We start from the raw sequence: 27,618 nt of genomic DNA, 5'->3' as shown, positions 1-27,618 counted from the left end.
TGTAGGCTTATCTACATATTGTGTCAGGAAACCTTCCTGAACACACCTAACAAGTTCCACCCCATCTAAACCCCTCGATCTAGGGACATGCCAATCAATACTTGGGAGATTAAAATCTCCCACCATGACAACCCTATTATTATTACACCTGTCCAGAATCTGTCTCCCTATCTGCTCCTCGATGTCCCTGTTACTATTGGATGGTCTATAAAAAATACTCAGTAGTTATTGACCCCCTTCCTGTTTCTAACTTCCACCCACAGAGACTCTGTAGACAATTCCTCCATGAATTCCTCCTTGTCTGCAGCTGTGACTCTATCTCTGATCAGCAGTGCAATGCCCCCACCTCTTTTGCCTCGCTCCCTGTCTTTTCTGAAACATCTAAAGACTGGCACTCGAAGCAACCATTCCTGCCCCTGAGCCATCCAAGTCTCTGTAATGGCCATAATATTATAGCTCCAAGTACTGATCCACACTCAAAAGACATCCACTTTGTTCTTTATACTCCTTGCATTAAAATAGACATATCTCAAACCATCAATCCGAACACATCCCTTCTATATCACCTGCCCATCTTTCCTTTCACACTGTCTACAAGCTTTTTCTATTTGTGAGCCAACCACCTCTTCCTCCGTCTCTTCAGTTCGGTTCCCACCTCCCAGCAATTCTAGTTTAAACTCTCCCCAACAGCCTTAGCGAACCTGCCAGGATATTGGTCCCCCTGGGATTCAAGTGCAACCCGTCCTTTTTGTATAGGTCATGCCTGCCCCAAAAGAGTTCCCAAAGATCCAGAAATCTGAATCCCTGTCCCCTGCTCCAATCCCTCAGCCACACATTTATCCTCCACCTCACTCTATTCCTATACTCACTGTCACATGGCACAGGCAGTAATCCTGAGGTGACTACCTTTGTGGTCCTGCTTCTCAACTTCCTTCTTAACTCCCTGTAGTCTGTTTTCAGGACCTCCTCCCTTTTCCTGCCAATGTCGTTGGTACCAATATGTACCACAACCTCTGGCTGGTGTCCTTCCCACTTCAGGATATCTTGGACGCAATCAGAAACATCCCGGACTCTGGCACCTGGGAGGCAAACTACTATCCGTGCTTCTTTATTGTTGCTACAGAATTGCCTATCTGATCTCCTAACTATAGAGTCCCCTATCACTGCTGCCATCCTTTCCTTTCCCTACCCTTCTGAGCCACCGAGCCAGACTCTTTGCCAGAGGTGTAGCCACTGTTGCTTCCCCCAGGTAGGTCGTCCCCCCAACAGTACTCAAACAGGAGTACTTATTGTTAAGGGGGACAGCCAAAGGGGTACTCTCTTGTATCTGACCCTTGTCCTTCCCTCTCCTGACTGTTACCCACTTCTCTGTCTCCCGAGGCCCCAGTGTAACTACTTACCTGTAGCTCCTCTCTATTACCTCGTCACATTCCCTGACCAGACAAAAGGTCATTGAGCTGCATCTCCAGTTCCGTAACCCAGTCCCTAAAGAGTTGCAGCTCGATGCACCTAGTGCAGATGTGGCCGACTGGGAGGCTGGGAGTCTCCCAGACATCCCACTTCCAACACCCAGTCCAGAACACTGGCCTCACAGACATACTTCCTATTCCTATTCTCCACAAATAACTTACCTCCCAATGTACCTTCCATTGGGAGAGGCTCATCCGGAAAGTCATGAGGCATGGGATCAGTGGAACCTTGGCTGTTTGGATAAAAAATTGGCTGAAAGGAAGAAAGCAGAGGGTAGTTGTGGAAGGAAAGTATTCTGCCAGGAGGTTGGTGACTAGTGGAGTGCCGTAGGGATTTGTCCTGGGACCCCTGCTATTTGTGATTTTTATAAATGACCTGGATGTTGAGGCGGAAGGATGGGTGAGTAAGTTTGCGGATGACACGAAGATTGGAGGAGTTGTGGATGGAGCTGCAGGCTGTTGAAGGTTCCAAGAGGATATAGACAGGCTGCAGAGTTGGGCAGAAAAATGGAAGATGGGAGTTCAATCCGGACAAGTGTGAGATGATGCATTTTGGAAGGAAAAACCAGAAGACTGAGTACAGGATTAATGGATTAATGGTGATTAATGATTAATGGTACAGGATTAAGCCGCCATTCCTGATGAAGGGTCTCGGCCCGAAACATTGGCTACTCTTTTCTCACAGATGCTGCCTGACCTGCTGAGTTATTCCAGCGTCGTGTACGTATTCTATGGATTAATGGTCTGTTACTTAAAAGTGTGGATGAACAAAGGGACCTTGGGGTTCAAATCCATACATCCCTCAAGGTCGCTGCACAGGTTGATAGGGTGGTTAAGAAGGCCTATGGGATGCTAGGCTTCATTAACAGGAGGACTGAGTTCAAGAGTAGAGAGGTCATGTTGCAACTCTACAAATCTCTGGTGAGACCACACTTAGAGTATTGTGTTCAATTCTGGTCACCTCATTATAGGAAGGATGTGGAAGCTATGGAGAGGGTGCAGAGGAGATTTACCAGGATGTTGCCTGGTTTGGAGAACAAGTCATATGAAGCAAGGTTAGCAGAGCTGGGACTTTTCTCTTTGGAGCGTAGAAGAATGAGAGGGGACTTGATAGAGGTCTACAACATTATGAGAGACATAGATAGGGTGGATAGTCAGTACCTGTTTCCCAGGGCACCAATAGCAAACACCAGAGGGCATATGTCCAAAATTAAGGGAGGGAAGTTTAGGGGAGACATCAGGGGTAAGTTTTTTTTACACAGAGGGTTGTGAGTGCCTGGAATGACTTGCCAGGGATGGTGGTGGAGGCTAAAACATTAGGGGTATTTAAGAGCCTCTTGGACAGGCACATGGATGAAAGAAAAATGGAGGGTTATGGGGTAGTGTGGGTTTAGTACTTCTTTTTAAGGATTATATGGGTCGGCACAACATGGAGGACTGAAGGGCCTGTACTGTGCTGTAGTGTTCTATGGTTCTATGGTACCTCACCTCAACCCGTTATTGCTGAAGCCCCACTGAGCCAAAGCCCTCCTACTCTGACTCCCTCTACTCCAACACCTGCTCTATAAAACTGTCTTCTTTTTAAATTCTTCCCACCGGACCTGCCCTTCATGAATTTGGGACCAGATTTGCTCTCATCTTCTTGATAATGGCCCTTCTAGCAATAATTTTTAATCCTGAATTGATATCTATGTTTTTCTGAGCTATATATATTACACAAATAATATAAAATCTAAGTGTATACCTCCAATTGGTCACCGGGAAAAATTATAAAAAGACACAATCTAAACAATAAAGTATGTCTGTCTGAGAGGAGGAGGGTTGAGCATCCTATAAAAAAAACAGTGCTATAGAAACACCAACAGAAGTGCTAAAAACCTCGCCCCTGGAAGACAAAGGATGGGCTACACCTGGGGATAACTTGAAAGACTGGCCCAGGATAGAGGACTCTGTCAAACTGCTGTCAACAGCCTATGCCCTGGTTGGGTTGATGGACTAAGAAGAAGCAGAAGAATAAATAAGTTGGTATGATCTCACAGCCATTACAATAATTGAAAAGTGACTTAGATTGAGAACTCATATTATTGGTTAGTACTACCTGTCAGTGCCTAAGAATAATGTGAGCTCCCTTAATGACTATCAACCAGCAGCACTCACATTTATGGTGAGGAAATGCTTTGAGAGGTTGGTCATGGCTGGAATGAACTGCTGCCTCGGCAAGGACCTGGACCCACTGCAATTTGCCTATTGCCACAAAAGGTCAACACATGGACAATACAAACACCTATATTAGGATGCTGTTTGTTAACTATAGCTCATCATTCCCACAGCCTTGATTGATAGCTGCAGAATCTGGCCTTCTGTACCTCGCTTTGCTAACTTTAAATTTGCTGATGATACAACCATTGTTGGTAGAAATTCAGATGGAGATGAGATGGCATACAGGAGCAAGATATATACCAGCTAACTGAGTGGTGTTGCAGCAACAACAGCCTTGCATTCAGTGCCAGTAAGATGAAAAAGCTGATTGTGGACTTCAAGAATGGAAAGACAAGGGAACTCGAATCTATCCTCATTGAGGGATCAGAAGTGGAGGGAGTGAGCAATTTCAAGTTCCTGGTGTCAGGATCTCTGAGGAGCTAACCTGGTCCCAACATATCAATGCAGCTATAAAGAGGGCAAGACAGCAGCTATATTTCATTAGGAGTTTGAAGAGAGTTGGTTGGTCACCTAAAATACTCAAAATCTTCCACAGATGTACCATGCAGAACATTCTGACAGGCACCATCACTGTTTGGTATGTGGTGGGGGGGGGGGGGGGGGGGGGAGGAGGCATTACTGCACACAAGACCAAGAAAAGCTACAGAAATTAGTCAGCTCCATCTTGGGTACTAGCCTCTGTAGGATACAAAACACCTTCAAGGAGCGGTAGCTCAGAAAGGTTGTGTGCATTATTAATGACCCCCATGATGTAGGGCATGCTCTCCTCATTGTTACTGTCAGGAAGGAGGTACAGAAGCCTGAAGGCACATACTCAGCAAAACACAAACAGCTTCTTTCCCTCTGCCATACAATTCCTAAATGGACATTGAACCCATGAGCACTACCTTACTTTTTAAAAATATATATTTACTTCTGTTTAGCACTATTTTAATCTATTTAATTTAAAAATATATACTTCTGTAATTTATTTATTCTTTCTTTTTATATTATCATGTATTGCATTGTACTGCTGCTGCTAAGTTAACAGATTTTGTGACATATGCCAGTGACAATAAACCTGATTCTGATTCTAATATTCAGAAGAGAAGGGAAAGATGGAAAAGGCACAACACGCTTTATATTAAAGGCTGGACAATGAAGATAGACTCAGGTCAGAAAATCAAACATGAGAATATGTTTACATGGAATTAAGATACATGGGGTAGGAAAAGTTGGGACCTGTAAGTATCAGAATCACGTTTATTATCACTGGCATGTGTCGTGAAATTTGTTAATTCAGCAGCCGTAGTTCAATGCAATACATAATATTAAAGAAGAAAAAAACAAATAAAATAATAATAAATAAATTTACAGTATACATATATTAAATAGATTAAAAATGTGCAAAAAACAGAAATAATTGTACACTAAAAAAGTGAGGTAGTGTTCACGGGTTCAATGTCCATTTAGGAATTGGATGGCAGAGGGGAAGGTGTTCCTGAATCACTGAGTGTGTGCCTACAGGCTTCTGTACCTCCTATCTGATGGTACCAGTGAGAAAAGGGCATGCCCTGGGTGCTGGAGGACCTTAGTAATGGATGCTGCCTTTCTGAGACACCGCTCTCTGAAGATATCTTGGGTACTTTTTCTGCAGCTTCTTTAGTCCTGTGCAGTAGCCCTCCCCCACCCCATACCAGACAGCGAAGCAGCCTGTCAGAATGCTCTCTACAGTACAGCTATAGAAGTTTTTGAGTGTATTTGTTGACATGCCAAATCTCTTCAAATTCCTAATGAAGGATGTGGAGAATGAGGAGAGGGTGCAGAACAGATTTCCCAAGATATTGGCTAAATTAGAGAGCAAGAGCTGTAAGGAAAGCTTGGATGAACTTGGGTTGTTCTCCCTAAAGTTGGATGCTGAGGGGCATCTGATAAGACCATAAAACATCGCAGCAGAATTAGGCCATTCAGCCCATCAAGTCTGCTCTGACATTCCATCATGGCTGATTTATTATCCCTCTCAACCCCAGTCTCCTGCCTTCTCCCTGAAACCTTTTGGATGCTCTTACTAATAAAGAACATATCACCTTCCACTTTAAATACACCCAATGACTTGGCCTCCTCAGCTGTCTGATAAAAGTTTTTAAAATTAAGAGAAGCAGAGATAGAAACATAAGAAACAGGAGAGCAGAAGTAGGATAGAGAGTCAGAACCTTTTCCCCAGGGTAGGAACATTAAAAACCTGAGGGCATGCTTTTAAGATCAGGAGGGGGGGGAAGAGTGGAGTTAAGGGAGTTTAAAGGCAATGTGAGGAGCAAGTTTTTCATCTGGTGAAGTTTAACAGGCATGCAATGAAGATGAAGACAGAGGGATAATAATGATACACAGGAAGAGGGCATTTAGTATAAATTAGCATGAAGACTGACACAATACTGTGAGCCCAATGGCCAGTCCCATGTTATATTGTTCTAAACTGATAAATGTGATAAATTTTTCAGATCTGCACTGGTTGGACAAAGGTAAACAGTCAATGTTATTCATTACACTAACAAAGAATCTGTGATAATACAAATAAACTCTTCTTGGGTTTCCAGCTGGGTACAGGTATAGATTTTAACCGAGGTTTCGATAACACACTCTGCCATCTTCATCAGGGATGAGGCCTGGGCATGTCTAGTCCCGTGCTATTTATACCCCAGTAATCCATCCCTCCTGATTGGTTAGTCCTCATCCAATCATGTTTCCACTGTCCCACCTTGTTTACAATCGAATTCCAGTTCTTACTTAGAGTGAGACGTTTGTCTTTGTTAAAATTATTTTCCTCTAGCTTTATTTTAATGGCTTCCTTCATCAGGCAGTCCCAAAAACCTTTGGCGTAGCACAATAGTTATGTTCCATCGAAGTCAATCTTATGGCCACTATGAATGCAATGTTCTGCTACCACCAACTTCTCAGGATAAACCAAACGGTTACACCTCCAGTACGAGTTTCCACCATGCATCCCACCTGGCTGATATATGTTGTTCCACATTCACAGGGAATCGTGTAAATGCCACCCATTCTGTATCGCAGGTCATCTTTGACCCACATAAACTGTGATTTGAGTTTCCTTACAGGTTTGTGAATGGAATTAATCTGGTATTTCTTCAGGATCCTGGAAATATAGAGAAGACCACAGTAGCAACAGGTTCCTCCTCGTTTATAGGTTTCCTGGTTTTTCCATCAGCCCTTTTAAAGGCCCAATTAATTTCATAGAACATAGAATAGTACAGCACAGTACAGGTCCTTCGGCCCACAATGTTGTGCCAACCCTTAAACCCTGCCTCCCATATATCCACCACCTTAAATTCCTCCATATACCTGTTTAGTAGTCTCTTAAATTTCACTAGTGTATCTGCCTCCACCACAGACTCAGGCAGTGCTTTCCACGCACCAACCACTCTCTGAGTAAAAAAAACCTCCTCTAATATCCCCCTTGAACTTCCCACCCCTTAAAGTCATGTCCTCTTATATTGAGCAGTGGTGCCCTGGGGAAAAGCTGTCCACTCTATTTATTCCTCTTAATATCTTGTATACCTCTATCATGTCTCCTCTCATCCTCCTTCTCTGCAAAGAGTAAAGCCTTAGCTCCCTTAATCCCTGATCATAATGCATACTCTCTAAACCAGGCAGCATCCTGGTAAATCTCCTCTGTACCCTTTCCAATGCTTTCACATCCTTCCTATAGTGAGGTGACCAGAACTGGACACAGTACTCCAAGTGTGGCCTAACCAGAGTTTTATAGAGCTGCATCATTACCTCGCAACTCTTAAACTCTATCCCTCGATTTATGAAAGCCTACAGCCCATAAGCTTTCTTAACTACCCTATCTACCTGTGAGGCAACTTTCAGGGATCTGTGGACATGTACCTCCCAGATCCCTCTGCTCCTCCATACTACCAAGTATCCTTTACCTTGTAGCCATTCTGTAGAAATATCATGTGTAATTGTTTTATTTCCTAGTGAATACTCTCCAGTCCGAGATATATTTTACAGGGTTAATCAAAGTAGAAAGAACAGCTCTGCATTGGGAGGTGTGTTGGTGGCTGTTATTGTTGAGGTACAAGTCTGTGTGAGTGGGTTTCCAATAGATGCCATTTCCGAGGCTTCTGTCTGGTTTCCGTCATATTAGAATGCCCAGGAACAGAAAGCAACCATTCTTCTCCACCTCCATCAGAAATTCAATGTTTGGATGTATGCTGTTTATATTAAAGTTTGTTAAGATCGATACCTGTACCTAGCTGGAGCCTGAGAAGAGTTTATTCCTCATATATGCCGGGAAAGTACTTGACCCTTAATCTGTGATAAGGTGCCACACAAGAAATTAGTCCACAAAATTATGCATGGACTGACACTGCTTAACAAAGTAGAGATTAAAGATTCATTTTATTTGTCACATGTACATTGAAACACACAGTGAAATGCGATGTTTTGCATCAATGACCACACAAGGATTGTGCAAGTGTCACCACGCTTCCAGCACCATTATAGCATTCATTTATTTAACAACACAGTGAGGAGTAGGCCCTTCGAGCCACACTGCCCCAGCAACACCACAACCCCAATTAACCCTAACCTAATCATGGGACTACTTACAGTGACCAATTAACCTACTCAGTACGTCTTTGGACTGCAGGAGGAAACAAGAGCAGGCAGAGAAAACCTAAGCATTCTATGGGGTGGACGTACAGATTCTCTATACAGAACAGCACCAAAATTGAACTGCAGAATGCTGAGCTGTAATAGTGCCACATTAAGCTCCATGCTACTATGGTGCCCGTACTCAGCCTGTGATAGAGTTCAATGGAATCGCTATCCAATGACCCAGCTATTTACAATCTAATATCATTGATTACATAAGAAATAGGAGCAGGAGTAGGCCATATAGCCCATCACGCCTGCTTTGCCATTCAATAAGATCATGGCTGATCTGGTCACCTCCACCTATCTGCCTTTTCCCCATAACCCTGAATTCCCCAACTATGCAAAAATGTTTCTACGCAAAAAAAATAATTTGGACGGCAACCAAGTTTAACACAATTTGCTGATAAATACAAAACTGTGTGGCAGCACGAGTCACCAGGATGCAACATTTTAGGAGGGTGTGGATGTAGACAGGAATAGTGAATGGATCAGGATGAGCCAGATGGAATATAGCTGAGAAAATGTGAGGTCATCCATTTTGGTACAAAAAAGCAGAAACGTGGAGTTTGTTTTTAAGCAGTGGAAGACCCAATTGTGATAATCAGTGGGATCTGCATAACCTTGTTAAAAAAGTCATTGGTTAACCTGTAAATACAACAATCAGGAAAACGAACAGTATCATGTCCTTTAACAGATGAGGATTTGGATACAAGAATAGAGGCAGCACACCCTATTATGTGTACAGATCTGGTCTCCTTAACTAAAGTTAAAACTTGACTGACTGCTCACAAAAGAGGGAGTGCTACAAAGTTTCACCCAACAAAGAGAAAGATGCTAGAATTCTAAAATAAAAGAGAAAATGTTGGAGACACTTGGGAAATCAAGTAGCACCTGATCGATTCTAGGGTCCTGGATATTTATGGATTCCTTTAGTTAGAATGACTGGCACCTCATGTCATTGTCATAAGAGGCTAGAAGTGTACAGATGAACCATTTCAGGCCACACAACTGGAACAGCCACGTAAGTGCTTTGGCGACAAGAACAGTGGTGTTCCGCAGCAACTGACATCCAAAGTCATTCTACAATCAACAAGACTCAAAGATAGAGGCGTGATGGAACACCTTCCTGGATCAACTCTCACCACTCAAGACAAAGCGGGGGACGTCACTACCTACTTAACCTACATAATCACTGTCTCCACTGCCCACAAATGTAGCTTCAGTCTACATTTGTAACGCCCATAAAATAATCGCCAAAGCTACAACAACAACTGAAAGACACTCAATTACAACAACCTATAAAGGCATTAACGCCCTCTTATACATGTTGTGGGAACAGGGCACTGGCGATAGTTCGACTGGAGGGAGTGCCGAACAGACTCAAGCGAACGGCCCGGTGTACGAGGGAGCATCGCGCCGGCGAGGGATCGCCCCGCCGACTCGAAGGAGCACAACACGGGGGCCACCGACCACCCTTGTCCGATGCCGCGCGAGTTTCTTATCCCGTAGCCTGCACCTGAAACCCAGTGCGAGCGAAGGGGAGCAGATCGCGGTCCTGATACGCTCCACCTACGCCAACCTCGGCATATCAGAGCACAACCTTCCTTACCCGCTCCGCCACCGATTCCGCAGCGTCCCTCAGCCGTGGGGGCCGTCGGGATCCTGGAGGACCAGCGTTCCTCCGACGCTGACGTCAGCGAGTGGGGGTGGTGGGGCCTTTGGAGGATGCTCAGCGGTAAAGGGAACATTTGCTCACGCAAGTCAGGGAAATCAAGCTCTTGAAAATATTTAAGGGCAGTGAGAATTCTGAGGCACAAAAGACGAGAGTAGGAATATGCTTCGAAGGGTCAGCAAGAAAGAACATAGATAGATAGATAGATAGATAGATAGATACTTTATTCATCCCCATGGGGAAATTCAGCATTTTTTTCCAATGTCCCATACACTTGTTGTAGCATGGGCATCAAGGAAGGGAATATGACAGTTGGGAAATGTGGACACAGACAGAAAGAACAGGCAAAGAAACATTGCGGAGGATGGACATGAGGGGAAAATGCAAGGGCACTGGGGGAAAAGAACATCCTTGGCCCACTGAGTCCTCGCAATGATATGTTTTTGATTTTAGAAACATAGACAACCTACAGCACAATCCACGCCCTCCTGCCCACAAAGCTGTGCCAAACATGTCCCTACCTTAGAAATCACCCAGGGTTACCCAGATCCTTCTATTTTTCTGAGCTCCATGCATCTGTACAGGAGCTTCCTAAAAGACCCTAACCCTATTGTTTCGGCCTCTACCACCGCCACCCGCAGCCCATACCATGCACTCACCACTCTCTGCGTAAAAACGTTATCCCTGACATCTTCTCTGTACCTACTTCCAAGCACCTATGCCCTCTCGTGCTAGCCATTTCAGCCGTGGGAAAAAGCCTCTGACTATCCACATGATCAATCCCTCTCATCATCTCCTACACCTCTATCAGGTCACCTCTCATCCTCCCTCGCTCCAAGGAAAAAAGGCCGAGTTCACACAACCTATTATCATAAGGCATGCTCCCCAATCCAGACAACATCTTTGTAAAACTCCTCTGCACCCTTTCTATGGTTTCCATATCCTTCCTATAGTGAGGCGACCAGAACTGAGCACAGTACTCCAAGTGGGGTCTGACCAGGGTCCTATTTAGCTGCAACATTACCTCTCAGCTCCTAAACTCAATCCCATAATTTATGAAGGCCAATGCACTGTATGCCTTCTTAACCACACAGTTAACCTGCACAGAGGCTTTGAGTGTCCTATGAACTTGGGCCCCAAGATCCCTCTGAACCTCCTCACTTCCAAGAGTCTTACCATTAATACTATTTTCTGTCATCACATTTGACCTACCAAAATGAACCGCCTCACACTTATCTAGGTTGAACTCCATCTGCCACTTCCCAGCCCAGTTTTCCATCGTATCAATGTCCCACTGTAACCTCTGACAGCCCTCCACACTATCCACAACACCTCCAACCTTTGTGTCATCAGAAAATTTACTAACCCATCCTTCCACTTCTTCATCCAGGTCATTTATAAAAATCATGAAGCGTAGGGGTCCCAGAACAGATCCCTGAGGCACACCACTGATCACCGGCCTCCATGCAGAATATGACCCGTCTACAACCACTCTTTGCCTTATGTGGGCAAGCCAGTTCTGGACCCACAAGGCAATGTCCGCTTGGATCCCCTGCCTCCTTACTTTCTCAATAAGCCTTGCATGGGAAACCTCGCTGAAATCCATATACACTACATCTACTGCTCTACCTTCATCAATGTGTTTAGGTACATCCTTAAAAAATTCAATCAGGCTTGTAAGGCACGACTTGCCTTTCGCAAAGCCATGCTGTCTATTCCTAATCATATCATGCCTCCCCAAATATTCATAAATCCTGCCTTTCAGGATCTTCTCTATCAACTCACCAACCACTGAAGTAAGACTCACTGGTCTATAATTTCCTGGGCTATCTCTACTCCCTTTCTTGAATAATGGAACAACAGCCGCAATCCTCCAATCCTCTGGAACCTCTCCCATCCCAATTGATGATGCAAAGATCATCGCCAGAGGCTCATCATTCTCCTCCACCACCTCCCACAGTAGACTGGGGTATATCTCGTTCAGTCCCGGTAACTTATCAAACTTGATACTTTCCAAAAGCTCCAGCATATCCTTCTTCTTAATATCTACATGCTCAAGCTTTTCAGTCCGCTGTAAGTCATCCCTATAATCGCCAAGACCCTTTTCCGTAGTGAATACTGAAGCAAAGTATTCATTAAGTACCTCTGCAGTCTCCTCCAGTTTCATACACACTTTTCCACTGTCACACTTGATTGGTCCTATTCTCTTACGTCTTATCCTCTTGCTCTTCACATACTTATAGAATGCCTTGGGGTTTTCCTTAATTCTGTCCACCAAGGCCTTCTCATGGTCCCTTCTGGCTCTCCTTATTTCTTTCTTAAGCTCCTTCCTGCTAGCCTTATAATCTTATAAGTCTCTATCATTATCTAGTTTTTTGAACCTTTCGTAAGCTCTTCTTTTCTTCTTGACTAGATTTACAACAGCCTTTGTTCACCACGGTTCCTGAACCCTACCATCCTTTCTCTGTCTCACTGGAACGTACTTATGCAGAACTCTATGCAAATATCCCCCGAACATTTGCCACATTTCTTCCGTACATTTCCCTGAGAACATCTGTTCCCAATTTATGCTTCCAAGTATCTTCCTGATAGCTTCAGATTTCCCCTTACTCCAATGAAACACTTTCCTAACTTGTCTGTTCCTATTCCTCTCCAATGCCATGGTAAAGGAGATAGAATTGTGATAACTTTTTCCAAAATGCTCTCCCACTGAGAGATCTGACACCTGACTAGGTTCATTTCCCAATACTAGATCAAGTACAACCTCTGCTCTTGTACGCTTGTCTACATATTGTGTCAAGAAACCTTCTTGAACACACCTAACAAACTCCACCCCATCTAAACCTCTCGCTCTAGGGACATGCCAATCGATACTTGGGAGATTAAAATCTCCCATCACGACAGCCCTGTTATTATTACACCTTTCCAGAATCTGTCTCCCTATCTGCTCCTCAATGTCCCTGTTACTATTGGGTGGTCTATAAAAAACACCCAGTAGAGTTATTGACTCCTTCCTGTTTCTAACTTCCACCCACAGAGACTCCGTAGACAATCCCTCCATGTCTTCCTCCTTTTCTGCAGCCGTGACACTACCTCTGATCAACAATGCCACACCCCCACCTCTTTTGCCTCCTTCCTTGTCCTTTCTAAAACATCTTAAGCCTGGCACTTAAGTAACCATTCCTGTCCCTGAGCCATCCAAGTCTCTGTAATGGCCACCACATCATAGCTCCAAGTACTGATCCATTCTCTAAGCTCATCTGCTTTGTTCATAATACTCCTTGCATTAAAATAGACACATCTGAAACCATCAGTCTGAGTGTGTCCCTTCTCTATCACCTGCCTCTCCTCCCTTTCACACTGTCTCCAAGCTTTCTCTATTTGTGAACCAACTGCCTCTTCCTCCGTCTCTTTAGTTTGGTTCCCACCTCCCAGCAATCCAAGTTTAAATTCTCCCCAGTAGCCTATGCAAACCTCTCCACCAGAATATTGGTCCCCCTGGGATTCAAGTGCAACCTGTCCTTTTTGTATAGGTCATGCCTGCCTCAAAAGAGTTCCCAAAGATCCAGAAATCTGAATTCCTGCCCCCTGCTCCAATCCCTCAGCCACACATTTATCTTCCACCTCACTATTCATATACTCACTGTCACACGGCACAGGCAGTAATCCCAAGATGACTACCTTTGTGGTCCGGCTTCTCAACTTCCTTCTTAACTCCCTGTAGTCTGCTTTCAAGACCTCCTCCCTTTTCCTGCCAATGTCGTTGGTACCAATATGTACCACAACCTCTGGCTGGTGTCCTTCCCACTTCAGGATATCATGGACGCTATCAGAAATATCCTAGAACCTGGCACCTGGGAGGCCAACTACCATCTATGTTTCTTTTCTGGGTCCACAGAATTGCCTGTCTAATCCTCTTAACTACAGAGTTGCCTATCACTGCTGCCATCTTCTTCCTTTCCCTACCCTTCTGAGCCACAGGGCCAGACTCTGTGCCAGAAGCGTGGCCACTGTTGCTTCCCACAGGTAGGCCGTCACCCCCCAGCAGTACTCAAGCAGGAGTACTTATTTGCAAGGGGTACAGCCACAGGGGTGGTCTCTAGCCTCTGACACCCGCCCTTCCCTCTCCTGACAGTTGCCCTCTTATCTGTTCCCCCCAGGCTCCTATCTATCACCTCCTCACTTTCCCTGACCAGACAAAGGTCATCAAGCTGTATCTCCAGTTCCCTAAAACAGTCTCTAAGGAGCTGCAGCTTGATGCTCCTGGCGCAGATACGGCCTTCTGGGAGGCTGGGAGTCTCCTGGACTTCCCACATCTGACACTGAGCACAGAACACTAGCCTCACACACATTCTTCCTGTCTGTATTTTACACAGGCAAGTTTACAATTTATGTTTACAATTAAATCTAGGGGCTGTACACAATGAATAACTAAAGAAAGATGAATAACTGTAGTGTACGTTTGTTCAAGAAAGGTAACAGAAGTAATCCTGGGAATAAAAGACCATAATACATTGGAGCAGAATTAGGCCATCTGGCCTATGAAGTCTGATCCACCATTCGATCATGGCTGATCCTTTTTTTCTACTCCTCAACCCCAGTTCCCAGCCTTCTTCCTGTAACCTTTGATGCCATGTCCAATCAAGAACCTATCAATCTCTGCCTTAAATGCACCCAATGACTTGGCCTCCACAACTGCATGTGGCAACAAATTCTACAAATTCACCAGCCTTCGGTGAAAGAAATTTCTCCGCATCTCTGTTTTGAAAGGGCACCCTTCTATCCTGAGACTCTGTTCTCTTGCCCTGGACTCTTCCACCATGGGAAACATCCTTTTCACATCGACTCTGTTTAGGCCTTTCAACATTTGAAAGGTTTCCATGAGATCTCCCATCAACCTTCTGAATTCCAGCGAGTACAGACCCAGAGCCATCAAACGTTCCTTGTATGATAACCCTTTCATTCCTGTAATCCTGACTGGGAATCCCATAGTGTAAAATAACAAGATGGGAAAGAGTTTGTCAAATGTATTCTGGAAAGTTTCCTTCATCAGTACACAAGCCCCAACCAGAAAGAATGCAATACTGGATCTTCTATGAGGGAATGAGACAGAATAGGTATCACAACTTTGTATCGAGTGACCATAATGCCATTAATTTCAAAGTATATATGCAAAAAGAAGGTCTGGTCTGTGGGTTGAGATTCTAAGTCGGAGAATGACCAGTTTTGATAGTATCAGAAATTATCTGGTAAGTGTGGATTGGGACAGGCTATTTGCTGGCAAATGTGCACATGGTTAGTGGGAGGCCTTCAAAAACAAAATTTTGAGAGTACAAAGTTGTACGTGCTTGTCAGAATAAAAGGTAAAGATAACAGGAGATATTGAGGCCCTGGTTAAGAGAAAAAACAAAGTGCATAGCAAGTGTAGGCAAACAGGAACAAATGAGATGTGAAATCGGGAAGGTTAAAAGAAGGCATGAAGTTGCTCCAGCAGGCAAGGTGAAGGAGAATCCTAAGGGATTCAACAGATATATTGAGAGCAAGAGACAAAATTAGTCTTCTGGAAAACCAGAATGGTAATTATGTGTGGAGAGGGAGGGAATTACCGGAAGTTGGAGAATTCGATGTTCATACCAAGGGGCTAGAGACTACCCAGATGGTATATGAGATATTGTTCCTCCAACCGAAGTTTGGCCTCATCATGGCAGTAGAGGAGGCCATGTATGGACATATCCGAATGGGAATGTGAAGGAGAGTTGAAGTGGGTGGCAACCGGGAGATCCTGTCTGTTGTGGTGGACGGAGCGTAGGTGCTCGACGAAGCGGTCCCCCAATCTGCATCGGGTCTTGCCGATGTAAAGGAGGCTGCACCGGGAGCACCAGATGCAATAGATTCAACTCTCCTTCTCATTCCCATTTGGACATGCCCTCCTCTACTGCCATGATGAGGCCAAACTTCGGTTGGAGGAACAACATCTCATATACCGTCTGGGTAGTCTCCAGCCCCTTGGAATGAACATCGAATTCTCCAACTTCGGTAATTCCCTCCCTCTCCCTTCCCCCATCCCACCTTCACTCTGTCTCCTCTTCTAGCTGCCTATCACGTCTCATGACTCAGCCTTCTTCTACTACCCATAGTGCTTTCCCCTTAGATTCCTTCTTCACCTCTCCTGCCTATCCCCTCCCTGCTTCCCCTCCCCCACCCCTTGATCTTTCCTCTGATTGGTTTTCCACCCTCCCCCCACCTTCTTTATAGGGCCCCTGCCCCCCTCCTTCTTTAGTCCTGACGAAGGGTCTCGACCCAAAACGTTGAGTGCTCCTTTTAACGCATGCTGCCCGACCTGCTGAGTTCATCCAGCTTTTTTGTACGTCTTGATTTGACCACAGCATCTGCAGTGTACTTTGTGTTTAGAGATTTTTGAGTAAGTTACCAGGGAAGTGGATGAAGGCAAGGCAGTGGATGTTGTCCACATGGACTTTAGTAAGACATTTGACAAGGTCCTACACGGGAGGCTGGTGGAGAAGGTTCAGTCACTTGGTATTTAGGATGAGTTAGTAAATTGAATTAGACATTGGCTTTGTGGGTAAAGCCAAAGAGCAGAAGGAGCAGAATTTTGAATCCATCTGCGTAAAGATTAGGAATAGTAAATGGAAAAAAATCACTGGTGGGAGTTATCTATTGGCACCAAATAATAACATTATAGTGGCACAGGCAATAAACAGAGAAATATCTGAGGCATGTGAGAATGGAACAGCAGTTACCATGGGGGACTTTAACTTGCACGTAGATTGGGTGAATCAGGTTGGCTGAGGTAGTCTTCAGGAGGACTTCACAGAATGCATCCGTGATGGCTTTCTCGAACAGCATGTTACTGAACCTACAAGGGAGCGTGCTATCTCCTGTGCAATCAGACAGGTAGAATTAGTGATCTTGTAGTTAGGGATTCTCTTGGAAAGAGTGATCACAGTATGATTGAGTTTCTCATACAAATGGAGGGTGCAATAGTTCGATCGAAAACCAGTTAATTATGCTTAAGCAACACACACAAAATGCTGGTGGAACACAGCAGGTCAGGCAGCATCTATAAGGAGAAGCACTGTCGACGTTTCAGGCTGAGACCCTTCATCAGGACTGAAACATCGACTGTGCTTCTCCTTATGGATGCTGCCTGACCTGCTGTGTTCCATCAGCATTTTGTGTGTATTGCTTGAATTTCCAGCATCTGCAGATTTCCTCATGTTTAATTATGCTTAAACAATGGAGACCACAATGAGATGAGGGAGGATTTGGCTAGTGTAGTCTGGGAACACAGGCTATATGGTGGGACAGTTGAGGAACAGTGGAAGACTTTGAAAGAGTGTTTTCACAGTGCTCATCAAAAGTATATTCCAGTTAAAAGCAAGGGCAGTCAGAGAGGGGGGAGCCAGCCTTGGATAACTAAGGAAATAAAATTAGCCATCAAACTAAAAGTTCATGCATACAAAGTCGCAAAGAGTAGTGGGAAACTGGAAGATTGGGAAGACTTTAAAAAGCAATGAAGAACTAAAAAACGAGCAATAAAGAAAGGGAAGCTAGATAATGAAAATAAACTAGCACAAAATTTAAAAATGGATAGTAAAGGTTTTTATAATTCTATAAAGTGTAAAATGGAGGGTAAAGTGAATGTAGGTCGCTTGGAGGATCAGAAGGGGGAATTGATATTGGGTAATGAGGAAGTGGCAGAGGTTTTGTATTGACTATTTTGTATTGGTCTTCAAGGTGGAGGACATGTTTAACATGCCAAAAAGAGATGTTATGGATGCGATGGGACATGAGGAGCTCAATACAATAGCTATCACTACAGAGGTAGTGCTGAGCAAACTTGTGGGCCTAAAGATAGCTAAGTCCCTTGGTCCTGATGGAATGCATCCCAAGGTACTAATAGATATAGTAGAAATTATAGTAGAGGCTTTGGTGAAAATTTACCAAAATTCTTTGGACTCTGTGCAGGTACCGGCGGACTGGAAGATGGTGAATGTTACGCCATTGTTCAAAAAAGGATATAGGCAGTAGAACAGAGTGATCTAGGAATAATGGTGCATAGTTCCCTGAAGGTGGAATCTCATGAGGAGAGGGTGATGAAGAAAGCTTTTGGTATGCTGGCCTTTATAAATCAGAGCATTAAGTATAGGAGTTGGGATGTAATGTTAAAATTGTAGAAGGCATTAGTAAGGCCGAATTTGGAGCATTGTGTACAGTTCTGGTCACCAAGGAAATAAATCTTCTCCTATACTTCAAATAAATCTTGAAAGATATCAACAAAATAGAGAGAGTACAGAGAAGATTTACTAGAATGTTACCTGGGTTTCAGCACCTAAGTTACAGGGAAAGGCTGAACAAGTTAGGTCTTTATTCTTTGGAGTGTAGAAGGTTGAGGGGGGACTTGATAGAGGTATTTAAAATAATGAGGGGGATAGATCGAGTTGACATGGATAGGCTTTTTCCATTGAGAGTAGGGGAGATTCAAACAAGAGGACATGATTTGAGAGTTGGGGGCAAAAGTTTAAGGGTAACACGAGGGGGAATTTCTTTACTCAGAGAGTGGTAGCTGTGTGGAATGAGCTTCCAGTAGAACAGGCAGGTTCGGTATTGTCATTTGAAGTAAAATTGGATAAGTATATGGACAGGAAAGGAATGGAGGGTTATGGGCTGAGTGCGGGCCAGTGGGACTAGGTGAGTGTAAGCGTCGGCACGGACTAGAAGGGCCGAGATGGTCTGTTACCGTGCTGTAATTGTTATATGGTTAAAAGCCAGGTTTGTTTAACATTGGTAGCTGGGAAAATGCTTGAAGCTATCATTAAAGAAGAAGTTGTGAGGGATCTGGAAAGAAATGGATCCATCAGACAGATGCAGCATGGATTCACCAAAGGCAGGTCCTGTTTGACAAACTTACTGGAGTTCTTTGAGGATATAATGAGTGCAGTGGATAGAGGGGAACAGATGGATGTTATTTACTTGGATTTCCAGTAAGTGTTTGATAAGGTGCCACATAAAAGACTTATCCATAAGATAAGGATGCATAGAGTTGGGTGTGATGTATTAGCATAGATAGAGGATTGGTTAACTGATAGAAGGAGAGAATTGGGATACATGGGTTTTACTCAGGTTGGCAATCAGTGCTGAGCGGTATGTCGCAGGGGTTGGTATTGGGCCCGCAACTGCTCACGATATACATTAACAATCTGGAAGAGGGGACTGAGTGTACTCTATCAAAATTTGCTGATGATACTAAATTGAGTGGAAAAGCAAATAGTGCAGAAGACATGGAGAGACTGCAGATAGATTTAAATTGGTTAATTGAGTGGGCAAGGGTTTTGCAGATGGAATACAATGTTGGCGAATGTGAGGTCATCCACTTTGGAAGGAAAAATGGAGCAGATTATTATTTAAATGGCAAAAATTGGCAGCATGTTGCTGTGCAGAGGGACTTGGGAGTGCTTGTGTATGAATCACAAAATGTTGATTTGCAGGTGCAGCAGGCTATCAAGAAGGCAGATGGGATGCTGGCCTTCATTGCTTGAGGGATTGAATTTCATAGCAAGGAGGTTATGCTGCAATGGTACAGGTGAGGCTGCATCTGGAGTATTACGTGCTGTTCTGGTCTCCTTACTTGAAGGATATACTGGCTTTGGAGTCTGTGCAGAGGAGGTTCACCAGGTTGATTCTAGAGATGAAGGGGTTAGACTATGAGGAGAGATTGAGTCGCCTGGGACTGTACTCACTGGAATTCAGAAGAATGAAAGGAGATCTTATAGAAACATAAAATTATGAAAGGGATAGATCAAGTCAAGTCAAGTCAAGTCACTTTTTATTGTCATTTCGACCATAACCTGCTGGTACAGTACACAGTAAGAATGAAACAATGTTCTTCCAGGACCATGGTGCTACATGAAGATAAGATAAAGGCAGGAAAGTTGTTTCCATTGATAGGTGAAACTAGAACTAGGGGATATAGCCTTAAGATTCAGGGGAGTAGATTTAGGACAGAGATGAGGAGGAACTGCTTTTCACAGAGGATGGTGAGTACTTGGAGTGATGGAGTACTTGGTGACACAGAACAAGGTAGCACAAAGTCAGCATGGTTTCCTCCAGGGAAAATCCTGCCTGACGAATCTTTTGAAATTCTTTGCGGAGATTACTAGTAGGATAGATAAAGGGCATGCAGTGGATGTTGTATATTTGGACTTTCAGAAGGCCTTTGACAAGGTGCCACACATCAGGCTGCTTACCAAGTTAAGAGCCCATGGTATTACAGGAAGGTTTCTGGCATGGTTAAAACATTGGCTGAATGGTAGGAGGCAGCAAGTGGGAATCAAAGGATCCTTTTCTGGTTGACTGCCAGTGACTAGTGGTGTTCTACAGGGGTCTGCGTTGGGACCATTTCATTTTATGCTGTATATAAATGATTTAGATGTTGTAATAGATGGCTTTGTTGCTAAGTTTGCAGATGATACAAGATTGGTGGAGGGGCAGGTACTGCTGAGGAAGCAGGTAGGATGCAGAAGGACTTACAGATTTGGAGAATGGGCAAGAAAGTGGCAAATGAAATACAATTTGGAAAATGCATGGTCATGCATTTTGGTAGTAGAAATAAGTGTGTGGACTATTTTCTAAACGGGGAGATGCAGAGTGACTTGGAGGTTCTTGTGCAGAACACCCTGAAGGTTAACTTGCAGGTTGAGTTGGTGGTGAGGAAGGCATATGCCACATTTGGATTCATTTCAAGAGGTCTAGAATACAAAAGTAAGGATGTGATGCTGAGGCTTTATAAGGCACTGGTGAGGCCTCACCCTGAGTATTGTGAACAGTTTTGGGCCCCTCATCTTAGAAAAGATGTGCTGGCATTGGAGAGGGTCCAGAGGAGGTTCACAAGGATGATTCCAGGAATGAAAGAGTTAACATACGAGGAATGTTTGATGGCTCTGTGTCTGTACTCGCTTGAATTCAGAAGGATGAGAGGGGATCTCATTGAAACCTTTCAAATGATGAAAAGCCTAGACAGTAGATGTGGAAAGGATGTTTCCCATGGCAGGAGAGTCTAGGGCATGAGGGCACAGCCTCAGGATAGAGGGGCACCCATTCAAAACAGAGATGCAGAGAAATTTCTTTAGCCAAAGGGTGGTGAATTTGTTGCCACATGCAGCTATGGAGGCCAGGTCGTTGGGTGTATTTAAGGCAGAGATTGATAGGTTCTTGATTGGATATGGCATCAAAGGTAACAGGGAGAAGGCCAGGAATTGGGGTTGAGGAGGAGATATTAAAAAAAAGACCAGTCATGATTGAATGGCGGAGCAGATTCAATGGGCCAGATGGCCTAACTCTGCTCCTATGTCTTGTGTCTTATGGTCTTATGGTGAATCTGTGGAATTCTCTGCTGAATGAAGCAGTGGAAGCCACCTCAGTAAATGTATTTAAGACAAGGTTGGATTGATTTTTTGCATAGTAGTGGAATTAAGGGTTATGGGGAAAAGGCAGGTAGGTGGAGATGAGTCCTTTGGCCATGATCTTACTTGAATGGCGGAGCAGGCCTACTTCAGGTGGCCTACTCCTGTTCCTATTCTTATGTTCTTATATTAATTCAGAAGAATGAGAGGTGACCTCAGTGAAACCTATCAAATGATGAACAGCCTTGATAGTGTGGATGTGGAGAGGATGTTTCCTATGGTGGAAGTGTCTAAGACCTAAGCCTCAGAATACAGGGGCGTCCTTTTAGAACAGAGATGAGGAGGAATTTTTTAAGCTAGGGAGTGGTAAATATGTGGAATTCATTGCCACAGGCATATTTAAGACAGATGTTGATAGGCATGAAAGGATACAGGAGGGTTGGGGAAGGCAGGAGATTGGGGCTGAGAGGAAAAATGGATTAGCTATGTTGAAATGGCAGAGCAACCTCAATGGGCTAAATGGCCTAATTCTGCTCTTGTCTCTGAAAGAAATAAAGATGTAAATAAGGTTAAAAGAGTACAGAGAAAATTTGCAAGGATGTTGCCAGGTGTGGAGGACCTGAGTTATAAGAAATGATTGAATAGGTTAGGACTGTATTCTTTAGAATGTAGAAGATCGGTGAGGTGATTTGATAGAAGTATACAAAATTATGAGCAGCCTAGATAGGGTAAATGCAAGACGTACAAAAACACTGGATGAACTCAGCAGGTCGGGCAGCGTCCGTTGAAACGAGCAGTCAACGAGCAGACCTCCTGACAAAGGGTCTCGACCCGAAACGTTGACTGCTCGTTTCAACGGACGCTGCCCGACCTGCTGAGTTCAACCAGCTTTTTTCTACGTCTTGATTTGACCACAGCATCTGCAGTGTACTTTGTGTTTACTAGGGTAAATGCAAGTAGGCTTTTTCCACTGAAGGTGGGTGGGACTACAACCAGAGGTCATGGGTTAAGATTGAAAGGTGAGAAGTTTAAGGGGAACGTGAGGGGAAACCTCTTCACTCAAAGGGTTGTGAGAGTGTGGAATGAGCTGCCAGCACAAGTGTGCATGTGAGGTCAATTTCAAAATTTAAGAGAAGTTTGGATAGGTACATGTATAGTAGGGGTATGGAGGGCTATGGTCTCAGTGCAGGCTGATGGGGCCAAAGGTCTTGTTTTTGTGCTGTTCTTCTCTGTGAAATCTATGAAAGTGATTGATACACATACAATAACAACATTTAAAAGACATTTGGACAGTTTAGAGGGATATAGGCCAAACAAGGGCAAATGGGGCTAGTTAAAATGGGCATTGTGGAACACATTGATGTGTTTGGCAGAAGGGACAATTTCCATGTAGTATTACTTTATGAATCTAACATAACCACATTTGATGAATTGAGGAAAATATTTCAAACTGGGAGTTAATGCTGGTCAGTTTGAGGAAAAAAACTCCTGTAAGCCCTCTGCTGAAGTAAACTACGGCATTTTGATCAAAATGCACATGATAACTATTAAACAATGCATCCACTGGACTAATTGAAGCATGTAGACACATCTGCAGAAAACATTACTTCAGGAGTTGCGGTGAAAGTATATGTTATTATTTCCTGGATGATCTGTTGATCAGCTCATACTGGGTCAGCATTCAGCCTCTTGTTCCCATTCTTGACAATTTTATTGTCACTCGTTTTGTTCTTTTCTGCTCACCATAACCAGCTGGGATATTTCAGATTAGTGGGCAATGATTCCTGCTGCCCCATGTCAAGCAACTTCACATTCCTCGTGACTGGGTAAAACATTTGTGTTCTGGGATTAGATGGGTACAGCAGACTCTGGGAGTGCATGGGGGACATAAAACTATCAGTGGACTGAAGTAGTGGGGTTGCTGGTTCTTTTGGCAAGTGGTTAGGGATGTCAACTTGTTTACATTTCTTTCTTTGCAGCCATCCTACAATTTCAACAGGTGCAGATGCATAGAGAAAAGCAATGCAAAGTTTTGATTAATTAATCTCACAGAACACAGAAACAAGTCTGTTCATCTCTTGTGCATCAAGTATCCATCTATACCAAATATACTTACCGGCAATTTAGCCAGTTTGATTCCTTCCATGTTTGAGGCATTGATCATGTGGATAGTCAGAGGCTTTTTTTCTCAGGGCTGAAATGGCTAGCACGAGAGGGCATAGTTTTAAGGTGCTTGGAAGTAGGTACAGAGGAGATATCAGGGGTAAGTTTTTTATGCAGAGAGTGGTGAGTGCATGGAATGGGCTGCCAGTGACGGTGGTGGAGGCGGAAATGATAGGGTCAATAGACAATAGGTGCAGGAGTAGGCCATTCGGTCATTCGAGCCAGCACCACCATTCGCTGTGATCGTGGCTAATCATCCTCAATTAGTACCCCGTTCCTGCCTTCTCCCCATATCCCTTGACTCTGCTATCTTTAAGAGCTCTATCTAATTCTTTCTTGAAAGCATCCAGAGAATTGGCCTCCACTGCCTTCTGAGACAGAGCATTCCACAGATATTCCACAGAGTTTTTTTTTAAGAGACTCCTGGATAGGTACATGGAGCTTGGAAAAATAGAGGGCTATGGGTAAGCCTAGGTCATTCTTTTTTTTTGTAATTTTTTTTTATTGAAGTCCATCATCAAACAAACCTTTCCATAAGATGTATTTCAGACATTGTACATATATATCATATAATCATATATATCACAAATCTCCACAAAGTAGTTATCTGAGGTATACACTTATAGAAAAGAGTGGAAAGAAAAAACAAGCAAAAGGAAAGAACTATGTACAAGTAGGGAGTGATCTTTTTTTTTACAACATATTCATTGATTTGTGAGAATAAAATCAGGCCTATGAGGCATTATGTAGTTAAACTATTTTTCCCAGCATGAATCAAATTGTTCCAGCTTATGGTTAACAGATGCTGTTATCTTCTCCATTTTGTAAATATCCATTGTAATTTCCATCCATGTATTTAAAGTTGGGCTCTCCTGTGATAACCACTTCCTAGTAAGAGTCTTTTTACTAGCCACCAACATTATATTCATTAAATATTTATCTCTTTTCAACCATTCTTGAGGTATATATCCAAAATATATGGTCTTACTCTCTAAGGGTATTTCACATTTAAAGATGTCTTGTAGGGCATTGTGTATCCCCCTCCAATAGTTTTTGATAACAGGGCAGTTCCAAAAAATATGATAATGATTTGCATTTTGGTTTCCACAATTTCTCCAGCAAACAGGGAGGTTACTATTATAATGGGATTTCTGAGAGGGTGTAATAAAATATCTTATCAAGTTTCTCCATCCAAACTCCCTCTATTTCTGTGAACTGGTACACTTCCATTGATATCTCCATATTGTTGTCCATTCTTCCTCAGATATAATTATCCCTCCTTCCTTCTCCCATTTTGTTTTAATGCATGAAGTTGAATATGTTTTAAGATTTGACAACCCCTTATACATGCTTGAAATGATTCTACTACCATTATCTGAATTATATGCTTTTCTAAAGAGCTCTATCAAGCATGTATTTGCCTTGGTTACATTTTTAAGCGTCTTATTTATCTGTAAATACCGATAAAAATCTTGTTTTTCTAATAAATGTTTCTCTTTAAGCATTTCAAAACTGAACAGTGTTCCTTCTTTCATTATGTTGCAAAGAACTGTTATTCCTTTAGCTGGCCAGTCCTTAAATCTAGCATCCAATTTATTTGGTGTAAAATCCAAGTCATATGCACACCATTTAAGAATTGCAATATCTCCCTCTAGATTATATTCTATTATAGTAGTTTTCCATATTTTGAGTCAATTTCACCCATGGGTTATCAATAGTATTTATGTACCTTTGCAGGTTGTTATCAGCCAAAATTGCTTGTATGGGGATGGGAAGTACCCGCTCCTCAATGTTTTTCCATTGAGCGTCATATGATGGGTTGCACCAACATATCACAGCTCTCAACTGTTCTGCAAAATAAGAATCTCTAAGAGAAGGTAGGCCCCATCCCCCCTATTCCTTTGCTAATTGCAAAGATTTGAGATGAACTCTAGGCCTTTTAGCCTGCCAAATATACCTTGATAACATCTTGTTCCATTCATTGAATTGATTTTGATTAATCTCTGTTGGTAGGGTTTGAAAGAGATATAACAGTCTGGGCAGTATATTCATTTTAATAGATTCAATCCTTGAACAGAGACCGAAAAAAGGAATCGGGTTCCATCTTGCCTCATCTTCCTTAATTTTTTTAAATAAAGGCTGATAATTACATTCTGATAATTTTGCCAAATCTTTTGGCATAATGATGCCCAAATGTTTGAAAGACTCTGTGTGCCATGCCCAGGGGTATCTACTTTCAATTTCTCTTGGTGGTCTATAGTAATATGAAAGTAATTGGGTTTTATCTATGTTTATCTTGTATCCTGATAATTGACCATATTGTTCAAAGGATTGCATCAATTTAGGTAAAGAGTATGTTGGTTGCCCTAGATAGATCAAAATGTCATCCGCATAACAAGCCAATTTATGCTCTGTCCCTTTAATATTAATTCCCCTGATATCTTCATTTTGTCTGAGGTATTAAGCTAATGGTTCCAGATATAATGCAAAGAGTAGCAGTGACCATGCACAACCCTGTCTTGTGCCCCTTTCTAGGGTAAGACTATTTGATAAATATCCATTGATTTTAATCCTAGCAGTAGGATTGTCATATAGTGTCTGTATAGTTTTAATAATTGTGTCCTGGAAACCAAATCTATGTAAAACTCTGTAAAGAAAATTCTAATTAACCAAATCAAATGCCTTTTCAGCATCCACGCTTATCACTATTGCTTTGACTTTTTTTTGTATGTGATCCATAATGTGAAGTGTCCTTCGTATATTGTCTTGTGTCTGGCGTTGTCGTATAAAAACTATCTGATCGTTACGTATCAGTATGGGTAGAAACTCCTCTAATCGTTTGGCCACGATGGAGGTAAATAATCTATAATCTACATTAAGAACGGATATTGGTCTAAATGACCCGCATTCCATTTTATCCTTGCGTTCTTTCGATATAGCTGAGATGATCGCTTCCTTACAACTGGGTGGCATTTGTGCTTTTTTAGAGCCCAGTTCAGTGTGGGGAGTAAAACAGGAATTAACTCATTTTTAAATTCTTTGTACCACTCTGCCATATATCCATCTGATCCTGGTGACTTGCTTAATCTAAGCCTACTAATTGCAGCTTTTAATTCAACTTCAGTTATGTCAGCAGTTATCGTTCTATTTTGTTCCTCGCTTAAAGTGGGTAACTACAGAATTCAAGAAGGTGTCAATTTGGGTTATGCTTCCCCCTGGAACTTTGGACTATAGAGTTTTGTAAAACACTTCAAAAGCTTCTTGAATTTCTCTTAGCTTATTTTTTTTATAATTTTTGTTCTTGGGTTCCTAATTCTATGAATTGTATTTTATGCTATTTTTTTTTCAGTTTCCATGCCAGTATTTTCATAGATTTCAATCCTCTTTCATTATGTCTCTGTTTCAGAAACATTAAGTTTTTCCTGATTTCTTGCGTAGCCAAACTATTAATTTCATTCCTAATTCTTTTAATTTCCCCAATGTATCCTGTGCCAAATTCAATTTGTGTTTTTTCTCTAGTTCCTTCAGCCTATTTTGTAATTCCTCTAATGTTTTATTCCTTTTTTTTCTTATATGAAGATATTGCTATAATTTTCCCTCTTAAGACCACCTTCAGAGTATCCCATAAAATGGGAGGTGAAACCTCTCCATTATCATTAAATTCTAAGTAGAGATCAATTTTTTAAAAATTTGTTCCTTAAAGTACGGATCATTGAGTAGACTTGAATTTACTTTTCAAATAGTATTCTTTGGTTGTAGGTCAAAATCAACAGATAAGTATATAGGTGCTTGGTCACTTACATCTATTGTCCCAATTCCACAGGTGTTTATTTTGTCTTTGTCTTTTCCAAATGTTATGAAATAGTCTATTCTTGTACATACAGAATGGGGAGCAGAATAATGAGTGTAATCCCTTCTGTCGGGGAAAAGGTCCCTCCATATGTCAATTAAACCAATATCCTCAAAATGTGTATTAACTTACTCAAGTAAAGATTTTGTTCCATAGGTT

At 42.7% G+C, this 27,618-nt stretch overlaps 1 protein-coding gene across 5 annotated transcripts in view; it reads right to left on the bottom strand.

Annotated features, from left to right (window-relative positions):
- mospd1 (motile sperm domain containing 1) overlaps window positions 1–10,044 on the bottom strand; it is a 112,729-nt gene extending 102,685 nt beyond the window's left edge. For all 5 annotated transcript variants that reach the window (XR_012100490.1, XM_073057733.1, XM_073057736.1 and 2 more), the window contains exon 1: window positions 9,961–10,044. The gene's annotated coding sequence lies outside the window, so the exon portion shown is untranslated. The remainder of the gene's footprint in view (window positions 1–9,960) is intronic.
- Between the last annotated feature and the right edge of the window lie 17,574 nt (window positions 10,045–27,618).

This window comes from Hemitrygon akajei, chromosome 10 (assembly GCF_048418815.1).
Source record: "Hemitrygon akajei chromosome 10, sHemAka1.3, whole genome shotgun sequence".
NCBI lineage: Eukaryota > Metazoa > Chordata > Chondrichthyes > Myliobatiformes > Dasyatidae > Hemitrygon > Hemitrygon akajei.
The sequence above is the reverse complement of the archived record's forward strand: the minus strand, read 5'-3'. Positions and strand labels throughout refer to the sequence as shown.